Source organism: Plecotus auritus (genome assembly GCF_963455305.1).
Source record: "Plecotus auritus genome assembly, chromosome: 4".
In the NCBI taxonomy this organism is placed as follows: Eukaryota; Metazoa; Chordata; class Mammalia; order Chiroptera; family Vespertilionidae; genus Plecotus; species Plecotus auritus.
In genome coordinates, this window is record NC_137775.1 from 51,654,908 (window position 1) to 51,667,206 (window position 12,299).

At 35.8% G+C, this 12,299-nt stretch overlaps 1 pseudogene across 1 annotated transcript; it reads right to left on the reverse strand.

Moving 5' to 3' along the window:
• Nucleotides 1-4,969: 4,969 nt before the first annotated feature.
• LOC308246687 (small ribosomal subunit protein uS5-like) lies at nucleotides 4,970-5,649 on the reverse strand (annotated as a pseudogene). Its single transcript has one exon. The product of its transcript is annotated as a small ribosomal subunit protein uS5-like (transcript).
• Nucleotides 5,650-12,299: the final 6,650 nt, after the last annotated feature.

The window sequence follows — 12,299 nt, forward strand, 5'->3', positions numbered from 1 at the left end:
TTTCTCTCCAATCTCATCTCCCAGCCTTATTATGGTCCAGGCACCATGGCTTTCACTCTTTCCCTCAGACACCAGGTACATTCCTGTAGTAGCACCTTCATTCTTGATGGTACCTCTTTGCATGCTTGGTTCTTTTTTCACTGATAGTGTTACTTTTATAGAGTTTCTTTTCCTGACTTCCTAAGTTGAATTCTTCATACCTCTATAGAGCACCAATTTAGTTTCCATTTTTTCACCCACTGCTCTCAACAATTCTTTTGGTCATGTATGTGTTTATGTATTGGTGTTCTGATTTTAGTTACAACCATGACTGATACATAATAGGTATGCAATTAAAACGTATTGAATGAAGTGTTACCATCATGATAGGATTTGAATAGATTTTTAAAAAATTCATTATTCCTTTCATCCTTGACTTTGTTACCGATCAAAAGGTGTTATGTAGGTGGGTTAGCAGATAGGCTTGAACTTTCTGACATCAGACTAACTCATGCCTTACCTAATAGTGGAGGAAGAGCACTATCTCCTGGAGACAGCAGTAAAAATGTATTAACTGTTGTAGCAGGCAGCCTTGCTGTGCTAATCCATAAAACTACCTACTTAATTACTGAAATCAAGAGTATATGAAATTTGAAGGTCAGTTTTAAGACTAATTTCAACAATATTGCCTAGAAAGTTCTCTGACATCTAGGTCATCCTGGATAAAGTAAATGATACCATATAACATAACCATAGCATGTCATCCTGATAGATATTATGTACGTTAGATGCCAAGCTTTTGGAAAGTGAGTAACAATTGTTATAGCTACCACTTCATGCACATTATTTCATGTTAAGATACTATTAGTTTTCCTTATTTTTTGTAGAGAAAATTGAGTCAAAGACAGAGTAGAAGATCTGCCCAAGGTTATACAACTAGTAATTTGCAGAGCTGGTATTTGAACCTAAGAAGTGAAATTCCAGAGCCATCCCACTATAAGTACACTGTGCATGGAAATAATAAGAAGTAAAAGGTTTTCTTTTTTCTTTTTCCCTAGAGTAGGTCCCATTAGTATAATAGTATGTTTAATAGGGAGATGCAATTAAATCAGAATTTCCCAAAATGTGTTCCATAAAACACTAATAACTCTAGATAGTCTGTGAAGTGAAAATATCCTCAAGTTATATTATTTTAAGAAAATTATGTAATTATAGTGCCTGTCTTAGGAAATATTGTTTCATGATAGCCCTAGAAGAGCTTATCTGCCTCTGAGGCACCAAAAAGTACTGCAACAGAATAGTACCCTGATACTTTTACAGTGGAACTCCTCCTACCTACGAGTGTGTGTGTGTGTGTGTGTGTGTGTGTGTGTGTGTTACACTTATTGATATCCCAGGACACAAAACATACTCTTGGAAGTTTTTTTTTTTTTTTTAAATATGTTTTTATTGAGAGAGGAAGGGAGAGGGAGAGAGAGATGGAAACATCAATGATAAGAGAGAATCATCAATCTGCTGCCTCCCGCATGCCCCCCATTGGGGATCGAGCCCATAACCCAGGCATGTGCCCTGACAAGTAACTGAACTGGGACCTCCTGGTTCATAGGTCGGGGCTCAACCACTGGGCCACACTGGCTAGGCTTGGAAGTCCTTTTTAAGATTAATTCTTAGGACACTCAAAAACATTTGGGAGAACTGACACTAGAATACATATAGAAATAGAGAATGGGGAGCAGTGTGTTGCACCCACTAACTAGTACATCTGTTAATGACTATCAGAATTAGCTGAGTGAAATGTTTTAGTCCCCACTCCACTGATAGGCTTTTAGTGTACAGAGAAACAGATCAACATGTGGTATGCTCACCTGAAGTAAGTCAGCAACTTAGGAACGCAGATCTCTGTGTGGGTGCCATATGGGCTGTGAGAGGGAGAAGCAGGGCAGCTGAGAGACAAAAAGGAGCTTAGTTACGTAGATATTTAAAAGTCAAGAGGATGTAGTGTTTTATTTTTATTCATTATTCCTTTAATCCTTGACTTTGGTACCTTAAGTTTTACTGTTGTGTGGGTGGTTAGTCAGTGATGTGCTGTTAGTGGACAGTAGATAGACAGTGGCTACAGTTCTTTTTTTTTTGCATCAGGACAATTAAAAATGTAATTATCTTTGAAAACTGGAGAGTAAAAAATAGATACCATAAATAGACATAGATCTAAATAACTGCATTACTAGCAGATGCTCCTTTAACATCTCCAAAATTCAGATAGATTCTTAAAATTTAGAAAAGTCAGATTAGAAAGACAATTTTTCTGATTGATCATTGCATGCAAAAAGGCTTGACTTCTGCATTTTGCAATGTATCACAGTGTAAGCTGAAAAATAAACCATAAAATACATGGCTGAGAATTTCCATATCACAGCTGCCCAGAGTGCATAACAAGGAGAATATTAGTAATGTCCAGATGCACATACGTCTACAGGGATGCCTCTTGCCAACAGCAAAATGAAAGGAATGACAGTGTCAATCACATCCAGTAGACTATGTTAATGTTTTTCAAACAGTTTCTTCACACTCAGAAATAGTGCTCATTAATAATGGATAGTACTGTATGAAGAAGAAGGAATGTTACCTACAAAGGTGATGGAATTCATTGTTCATTGCTCATCTCCTCACAATGATGCACTGCATTTTTGCAGGATGAGTTTCCTTTTGTCTTTAAAACTATGCCAAAATTGTTTCAAAACTTTTAAGCTAATTGAGCCCTTTCTTTTCTGAACTAACATTTCCTATGTGACATTAATGCACCTCACATTTCCCTCTTTATCCCTACCTGTTCCTACTTCAGATCACCCCCTTTTAATTATAGTTTTTGACTAGTACTGCTGAAATGTGAACATTCTCAAGCTTTCAAAACTGTCTGAAATCCTGATAGTAAAATCAAGATTGAGGTGTTTTGTGATTTTTGTTTAATTCTTATTTTTCATTCCTTTGCTTGGCTGTTCAAGCAGCTGTCAGTAGGACCTGTGGGTTTGTTGATATAGTTGGAGGTGTCCAGATTGTGTAATCAAATACAAGAACTAAAACAAAAATCACTGAAATTCAGAAAGGTTACCAATCCCATGGAGGTTAATTTTCTAATATACTACTTTCTTCACCGAAGCACCTAATTATCTCTCTTTGGCTAAAAAGCCATTTGGAGTCAATTTTATATAATGTCCTCCATTTTTAATGTTTTTTTTAAGTAAATGCTTTTTTGGAAATAGATTTGAATGTCAGTCCAAGTGCCTATTATTTCTTAACATTAAAAAACTACCTTTTAACAATATATTAGAAAACCCATGTGTTCAGAAATACTCACTAGGTACAACTTAGAGCCATAGATAAAAATGATATTTATAATAAACTCTAAAGTTAATGCTTTTTATGTAAAAAAATGAATGCCAGATGAAAAGGACAATTTTAGTTAAGGCTTATACGATGAAATATAAAAATTCCATCTTTGGACGTAGATCCAACTGCCAGTTAGGTGACAAATTCAAGTTTTTACATGTCTATGATTTATTACAGGGGTGGTTTCCTGTCAGGTGGGATTTATTGATCTAAGTAAAGTTATGTCTTATCAAGGGATGAAAAGAAGTTCCAAAATGTTTAGTTATTCCAGATCCAATTGAGCAAAGAACTCATGTGTGGTAGGCAAAATAATTGTCCAACTTCCGTCCACTGCCAAAGTTGTCAAAGTCCAAATCCTCACCACCGGTGATTGTGTTATGTTACAAAACAAAGGAAATTAAGTTTGCAGATGGAATAAAATTTACTAACTGGCTTGCCCTTTCGAGTAGGAGATTATTCTGGATTATCTGAGTGAGTTAATGTAATAAAAGTAGCCTTCAAAGTGGAAGAGGAAGTTCATGAAAAAGTCAGAGTGATGTTCTGTGAGAAGGACTCCACACTTCATTGCTGGCTTTAAAGATGAAGGTAGGCAACACTGAATCAAGAAATGCAGTGGCTGCTAGAGTCTGGAAAAGGGGAGGAAACAAATTATCCGCAAGAGCCTCCTGAAAGGAACTGATAGCTTAATTTTAGCCCATTGAGAGCTGTGCTGCACTTCCCATCTACAAAGTTGTAAGATAATAAATTTGTGTTCTTTTAAGTCAGTAAGTTTGCATTAATTTGTTACAGCAGCTATACAAAGCTAATACGTCACATCTGGATTTTGGGTGTATCCCTTTAAAATGAAACAAATTACAAACCGTAAAAAGTCTCCAACAGATTTCCATTAAAAATGCCTAACCTCAGTAAGTTTAGAAAGGGAGAAGAGATAAAGAGAATAGGAAGGTATTTATTTCACAGCTAATTCTGTGACTTGACCTCAGGCTCTCCGGATCTGGTGTTTAAAACTGATTAATAGATATTTCCACGTGTCCTTCCGTGTCTCCCCTGCTGAATACTTCTGAAGGGCACTCCTTGTATCTGTCAGGGTTCATCCAGTTAAAAGAACCAGAAGGAGCTATATGGATACATGGATTGTTACAAGTAATTGGCCTATCCAATTGTGTGGGCTGTCTGAAAACTGAAATTCACAGAACCATCAGGCAGAAAGGGTCACAAGCAGACTGAAACCCTATGAACAAGTTCTGATCCTGTTGCCCACTAATTGTCCTTTTCTCTTTCTCATGGAAGGCTTATGTCCTATTTTACAGGACAAAAAAAACTGATTAATTCAGCACTATCCAAAATAATATGTTAAAGTAAACTGATTATAAACTTTTATTACATCTGAAAATCCTTGCAAAGCAGCACCCAGATTTGTCTTGGATTAAGTAACTGAGAAGAGGGGTGTGTGTGTGTGTGTGTGCGCGCACACACACATGTGTGTCCAATTAAAATAACTGTTGCTTTCCTTTTTTTTATAAACTGTTGCAAGAGAATATATATATATATATATATATATATATATATATATATATATATAATTTAACAGGGTTAATTCACTTTATTTTTCTTGTATAAAATTATATGATGGCAGAGCTGGAGCCTGTGTCCTCTGCACAGAAATCCTAGTGTGAGTCTTTACAAGATGGTCAGTGAATTCCTGATAGAAGACTTGGAGAACAGGGTCTATTTCCAGAGGTCAGGGGTGAGATAGCTGTAGCTCTTAGAGATGGCACCAATGTGGCCTTGGTGAAGTTTCCCAGGGTGGTGGAGCAGCCGCTGGCTGAGGTGTAATGGTTGTGGATACTGGTCATCAGCAACAGCTTCTTGAGCACAGGGGCTGAGATGATACCAGTGCCCCTGGGTGCAGAGATGAAGCCCTTCAGCACTGAACCACAGAGATTGTTCACCTCTCAGGGGATGGTGTGTGGTTTGCAGATCTTGTTGCCCCAGCAGCTTTGCCACACAGGGACAATATAGAGCTTGGCCAGGATGATGGCCCCCTGGATAGTAGTGGCTGTTTTCTTCCAGTGCTGAACATCTGACCAACATGTCCATTGTAGCCCCCAGTGGTGACAAATGCCTTGAACCCTGTCCTCTCTGCTTTTGCACCAGCATAATCTTCAAAACCTGGTCCTTGAGGGATGCCCCCCGAACAAAATCATTGAGCTCAGAATCCTTGATGGGCAGGGAGAACAGGTAGATCTCCTCCAAGGACTTGATCTTTATGTCCTTTACCAAGAAGCACCAGCATCATCCACCATTTGGAGATGCAAGAGAGTATGTTTTGAACTGCCTTTTTTTCCCCTCGGGACACATGCTAGAAGAGAATTCTTGGGGGTGTAATTTAGCCTAGAGAAGTTGACAAACCACAAAGTCATTACTGACCCTCAATTGTGGATGTGCCTCTGGTTTTATATGTATATATACTAGAGGCCTAGTGCATGAAACTTGTGCACGGGGGAAGTGGGGGGGGGGGGGGCGCAGGGAGGGGTGTGTCCCTCAGCCCAGCCTGCACCTTCTACAATCTGGGATCCCTCTCACAATCCAGGACTGCTAGCTCCCAACTGCTCCCCTGCCTCCCTGATTGCCCCTACCACTTCTGCCTGCCAGCCTGATCACCCCCTAACCACTCCCCTGCCAGCTGGATTGATGCCTAACTGCTCCCCTGCCAGTCCAATCGCCCCTAACTGCCCTCCCCTGCAGGCCTGGTCACCCCTAACTGTCCTCCCCTACAGGCCTGGTCACCCCAACTGCCCTCCCCTGCTGGTCCATTCACCCCTAACTGCCCTCCTTTGCTGGCCTGGTCACCCCTAACTGCCCTTCCCTGCTGTCCTGGTTGCCCCCAACTGTCCTCCCTTGCAGGCCTGGTCGCCCTCAACTGCCCTCTTCTGCTGGCCCGGTCACCCCTAACTGCCCTCCCCTGCAGGCCTGAACACCCCCTACTGCCCTCCCCTGTAGGCCTGATCCCTCCCTACTGCCCTCCCCTGCTGTCCAGATCGCCCACAACTACCCTCCCCTGCTGACCATCATGGGGGTGGCCATCTTTGAGCACATGGTGTGGCCATCATGTGTGTTGGAGTGATGGTAAAGTTGCAAATTACCTCTTTATTATATAGGATACATACATATATATACGCACACACACACACACACACACACACACACATATATATATATATGTGTGTGTGTATATATATATATATATATATATATATATATATATATATATCCTATATAATATAAGGCTAATATGCAAATTGACCAGACAGCAGAACAACCAGTCACCATGATGCACACTGACCACCAGGGGGTAGAATCTCAATGCAGGAGCTGTCCCCAGTCCGCAGGCCCCAGGCCAGCCAAGGTGAGTGACACCACTTCTCAGCTATTTGAGTTTGAACAAAGTAAGAATCAGACTTTACATCTTCCAATTAACAATAATATTGGACACACTGATTTTAATGATGATTACATAAGATCCACACATAATAAATCCCTAGTGAATGTTATCTGCCTATTTATTTCTCATCAATCCAGTATAGACATATTTCATTCACTTATTACCTCATAGAAACATATAATCTCAGTAAGCAATCAGTATTTAGCACTGGCTAGCTATAAAATCTGGATAGTATTATCTTCTCATTAATTGTTTAATTTTAATACATATGTCTAATTTAATGTTTTATTAAAATAGTAGTAGCCTGGTGCATGGATTTGTGCACATTGAAAGGAAATTAATTAGAAGAAATATTTTAATATCGCTATTCACCATTTCTCTATAATAGAAGTGTCAGAGATGAAAGAAAACTAGTAAAATGTATATGAAAATAATATATAAATTGATTAATAAATAAAAAATAACATGATATAACAATAACAAAGACATGATATAAAAACAACAAAAACATATAAAAACAACAAAAACATGATATAAAAACAACATTGATAAAAAAAATGACTGATAAATAGATTAAACTTATTCTGATATCTCCCTGTATACCACATTAATGGTAAAAACACTCTCAGAGAGCTTGACTAATTTCCCTTGTGATGAAGTATTTACAATTTGAACTTTAACAACTTTAACATGCTCTTCGAACTTGAGAGAAAGCAACACAAGCTAGCGATTGGTGCCAGCGAGAGCTTTATATGTATCGTGCATGTGTGAGTCAACGTTTATTTTAAATTGCCAGTGCGAGTCATATGTATCAGCCAGTTGGTCAGTTGGACAGACGTATGGCCGGTCACTTAGCCTTTTATATATATAGATATTTTGCATGGTACAATCTCAATGGTTAAATTAAAAGAATAATAAAAAAAGGAATATCAGTGTCAAATGAAAGAATATGAAGCTAACTAGATATTCACCCAGAGGCCACATGTCCCATGTTGCTGTGATAGTCCAAGGTTACACCTTTTGTTATGATTTAAGTAATGGCATCTCCTTTCATTTGAAAAAGTATTTTGGCTTGGCTTATAAAACATATTGTTGACCTAATTGAAATAAACAATATGAAGGATGAAAAGAAAGAGATAACTATAGATGTTTCAGAGATCAAAAAGATAAAAAGGATATTATAAATAATTGCATACCAGGGTATTAGAGCACTTAGATGAAATATATATACTAATTTAAAAGCAATCTATTAAAATTTACAACTACATATAAAACTATATATATACATATATGTATGTATATATATATACATATACACACACATACATACATATATCCTCAGTAGTCCTGAAATTATCAGAGAAGTTGAATGTAGTTCATATATTCCCACCAAGAAAACATCTGACTCAGATTGTAACACCCAAAGAATAAATAATTCAATTTTAAGTGTTAACCTAATCTTTACAGAGATTAAAAAAAGAAATAATAATCTCTCAATCTTCATGAGGCAAACATAAATTTAATAGCAACATTAGATAAGCATAATACTGAAAAAAAAAAGAAGAGAAACTAAAAATCTTTCTTAAGAACATAGGTGCAAAACCCTAAACAAAATATTGGTAAAGCAGATATAAATATTTACCTTCAAATAAAATCAAAGGCATGATTTAATGGACATATATAAAACATAATACCCTCAAAATAAATTTAAAAAACATTGTGTTTAAGATCAAAATTCTTATCTCCCGTTTAATTATTTTCCTTAATATAATTCCACACATGCAACTCTTCTACAAACATCAATTAGATTAACTCATAGGTCCCCCAAATTCTCCACAATCTTCAAAACTCCAGTTATCATTTATTTAATAAAACTTCCTAATATCCTCTTTTCCCTAAATTCACCAGTTCACCAAGCAACCAACCTTTAAGTCATCATAAGATGCTTCTATGCCTTGCCCAGAGCTTTCAATGGATCACTGCGTCCTGCCTGTTCTATTGTCCACATGGTCCAGGCCTCTCTTTTCCATCTCCATTGATATTAACTTAGCTAGGCTCTCCTTATTACCATTTACACTATCTTGAATGTCATCATCCTCATACCCTTCCTTTCCATATTGAGACTCTCCAGATTAATGTATTAATGATCTGACCATCACTCTCCTCTTAAACCACTCTGATGGTTTTGTATTCCCTTCAGTATAAAATCTAATCTCAACACAGCATATATTGGATTTCTGGCCCGTGCATTCTGGATAGTGCCATATTTCTGTACAATATGCCTTATCAATACTAAATTACTTCTAGCACCTGAAAACCACCATATTTCTCTGCTTTTTAAAACACTCCTAGCATATACACTCAATGAAGGTTTGTTGAATAAGTGAACACATGAATATAACAAAGTAGAATATGAAAGCATATGTACACTTAAATTTTTGACAGTGATTCTATCTGTTTTGACTAAATATGAGATTTTTTCCCTTTTATTATTCTTAGTTTATATTTTGGGAAATAAGTGTACGTATGCAATTTTTAAGGTGGGCAAATAATATGGTAGTTCACTCTTGAATAAGATAAAGTATGTATTGGGCAGCTTGTGTTCTTTTGGAGTAGCTAAAAAACTTTAATAGTAATTATGAACATTTTAAAGAAAAGGAAAAGGAGTAATCAGTAAAACGCTACACCACTTTTTGGCATGTGGTGTGCATTTGCTGAAGCAGAAGCCTGCCATATGCCATACATGCTATGCCACCCAACTTTGCCATCATGTCAGTGAATGCATTGTATCCTGCAGCCAAGTCACATGGGCATGACATGCCTTCCACTTCGGCATTTATACAAACATTTTTCCACTTAATTCTGTCACACATGGTATCCATAATCTGTTAGAAGGAGTTCTGCCCATTTTGTCACCTTTAACATCTGAGAGCTCTTATGATGGTGCCAAATTGATTGTTCTTCTGATTTGAATCAGATGTGAGTCATTCTGGGTGAAATTTCTAAAAGCGTTTCCAGTAGTCACTTCACGATAAAAATTGAAACAAGAATGGGTAATGGCAAATACAAGAAACCACTTGGAGTGTAGTTAATTGTGTAGGCGATTATTCTTTTTAACTCACACATCCTTTCATTGACCAAATATTTATTGAGCTTTCATAATGTGCCAAACACTGTGCTATATGCCGAGGAACAAAAAAAAGAAAGAAGAAGAAGAAGAGTACTAAACCAGGATCCTCCTCCTCAAGAAGGCAGGGGGGAATAAAAACCAGTTTTTTATTTATGTCAATTCATCTTATATTGTTATTTAAAAATTGTTTTATTTTAAGCTTTTATCCACTATAACTTTCTTCTTGCCATTTTGTAAAAAGTAAAAGTACAACCTATGAACAAAGTTATCTTTTTCAAGGCAGAATGCCATATACAGCAATTGAGATGTATAAAGAAGAATCATAAAAATTCTGTGTATAAATCAAACAAAGAAAAGCTGTGCACCCCCTTTTATGTGTATAGCATTTTCAATAAAAGTCATTTTTGAGCTTTGGCAGAAAAGACAGCATAAAAAACATTTCCTTACTGGTCTTAGGTTATTTAATGTGGAAGAAAGAGGATAATTTTAAATTTTTTCCCTTATACATATATTTAGGTGGTCATATTAAGAAAAGTACTGTCCTCAAAATAAATGACAAATACTTAAAACATTTGTCATTTTGAAAAAAATATATATCATAATTAGTAAGGAAATAACTACAGACTAAAATAATATAATTTTTAATTTTCAAAATGGGAATATGTGTGGAATATCAAAAGTAACCAATGTTTATGAATGGGAGGACTAATTTTTACATACTTTGACATTTGCATGCCAATTATAATGGAATATTTGAACATAAGAACTTTGCTAACTATTCCATATATCTCCCCATAGGCATTCATTCAATTCAGACTATGTGGCATTTGTTAAGCTTTGTCAGTTTGTTATATCTTAATGAGCATTGGATGGATAAAACTGAAGGTATATTTTTTGTTTTAAATGTTTATTTTTATCACATAATATTAATAAACCTGATTATTTAAATTTATACCTATCATCCAGAGGTGTAATGTATATGAAGATATCTGATAATCTATTGCACATACTAATAGGTTTTTTATCCTAATGTAGCTAACACCATATAAATAAAAAACTAGAAAGGATATACTTTCCTGGATTAATTTTAAAATGAGAAAGCTATTGAATTAAACAAGAGATAAGGAAATAAATAAATGAAATATTAATATTTTAAGATCATTGATATTTTATGCAAAAAACAAATTACTCTACTATAAGTTTGACAAAAACAAAACCCAAAAATAAGCAAACAACAATAACAAACCAAGGAGAGAGAATCTCATGGTGGGAGTTGCCATGTTGTATTATATAATATACACAATTTTCACACAAAAGTATGGGTTGCATAGAGAAAACAGTGTTTCCTATACAGAAAAAAAGGCACTCAATAGGCACTGTTTCTGAGGAATATCAGATGCTGGAATTACTAATGAAAACTTAAATCAGCTAACTTAAATATGCTCAAAGAACTGAAGGAAGGTACATCTAAAGAATAACAGGGAAATATGAGAATAGTGTCTCATCAAATAGAGAATATTAATATATAGATAAATTATTGAACTGCAAATTGAGCTGGCAGAAGAAAGATTCAGATAACTTGAGTATAGTTCAATTAAGATTTTTATGGACCAAGGAAAAATAGGGGGTAAAGGATGAAGAAAAATGTCAGCAGCCTCAGAAATCTATGAGATACCATTAAGTATAGCAAAATATACAATTGGAGTTCCACAATGAGAGGAGGCAAAAACCAGAAGAAAAAAATATTTGAAGAAATGAAGGCTAAAAACTTGCATAATTTAATAAAACAAACTAATCTAAATAGCCAATAAGGAAAATACTCCAAATAATATAAATGCAAAGAGGCTCACACCTAGACACATCATAAGCAAATGGATAAAACACAAAGAGAAGTGCATTCATCTAACAGCTGCCTTGTCATCAGAAACCATGGAGGCTAGAAGGCAGTGGGATAAGATATTCAAGGTGATGAAAGAAAAATATTGTTAGCCAATCTTTATTCAACAAACCTATTCTTCAAAAATGAAGGAATCAAATACAGATAACAAAAAACTGAGTTACTTCTAGAAGACCTGTCCTACCAGAAATACTAAAGAGCACTCTTTAACTTGAAATAGGCAACTTCTACATGAAGAAATAAAGAATATTGTAAATTAGATCAATAAAAATAAAAGTATAAATGGAATATTTTAATGCTCTTTTTCCTCCTATATGATTTAAAAGACAACAGAATGAACAATGATTTGTGTTGATGTGTATCAAATAAATAAAGATATAATTTGGATTCAAAAAACAATACAACAATGGATTGGAGCTACATAAGAGCAGAGATTAAAGATTTTGTATGCTATTTTATTT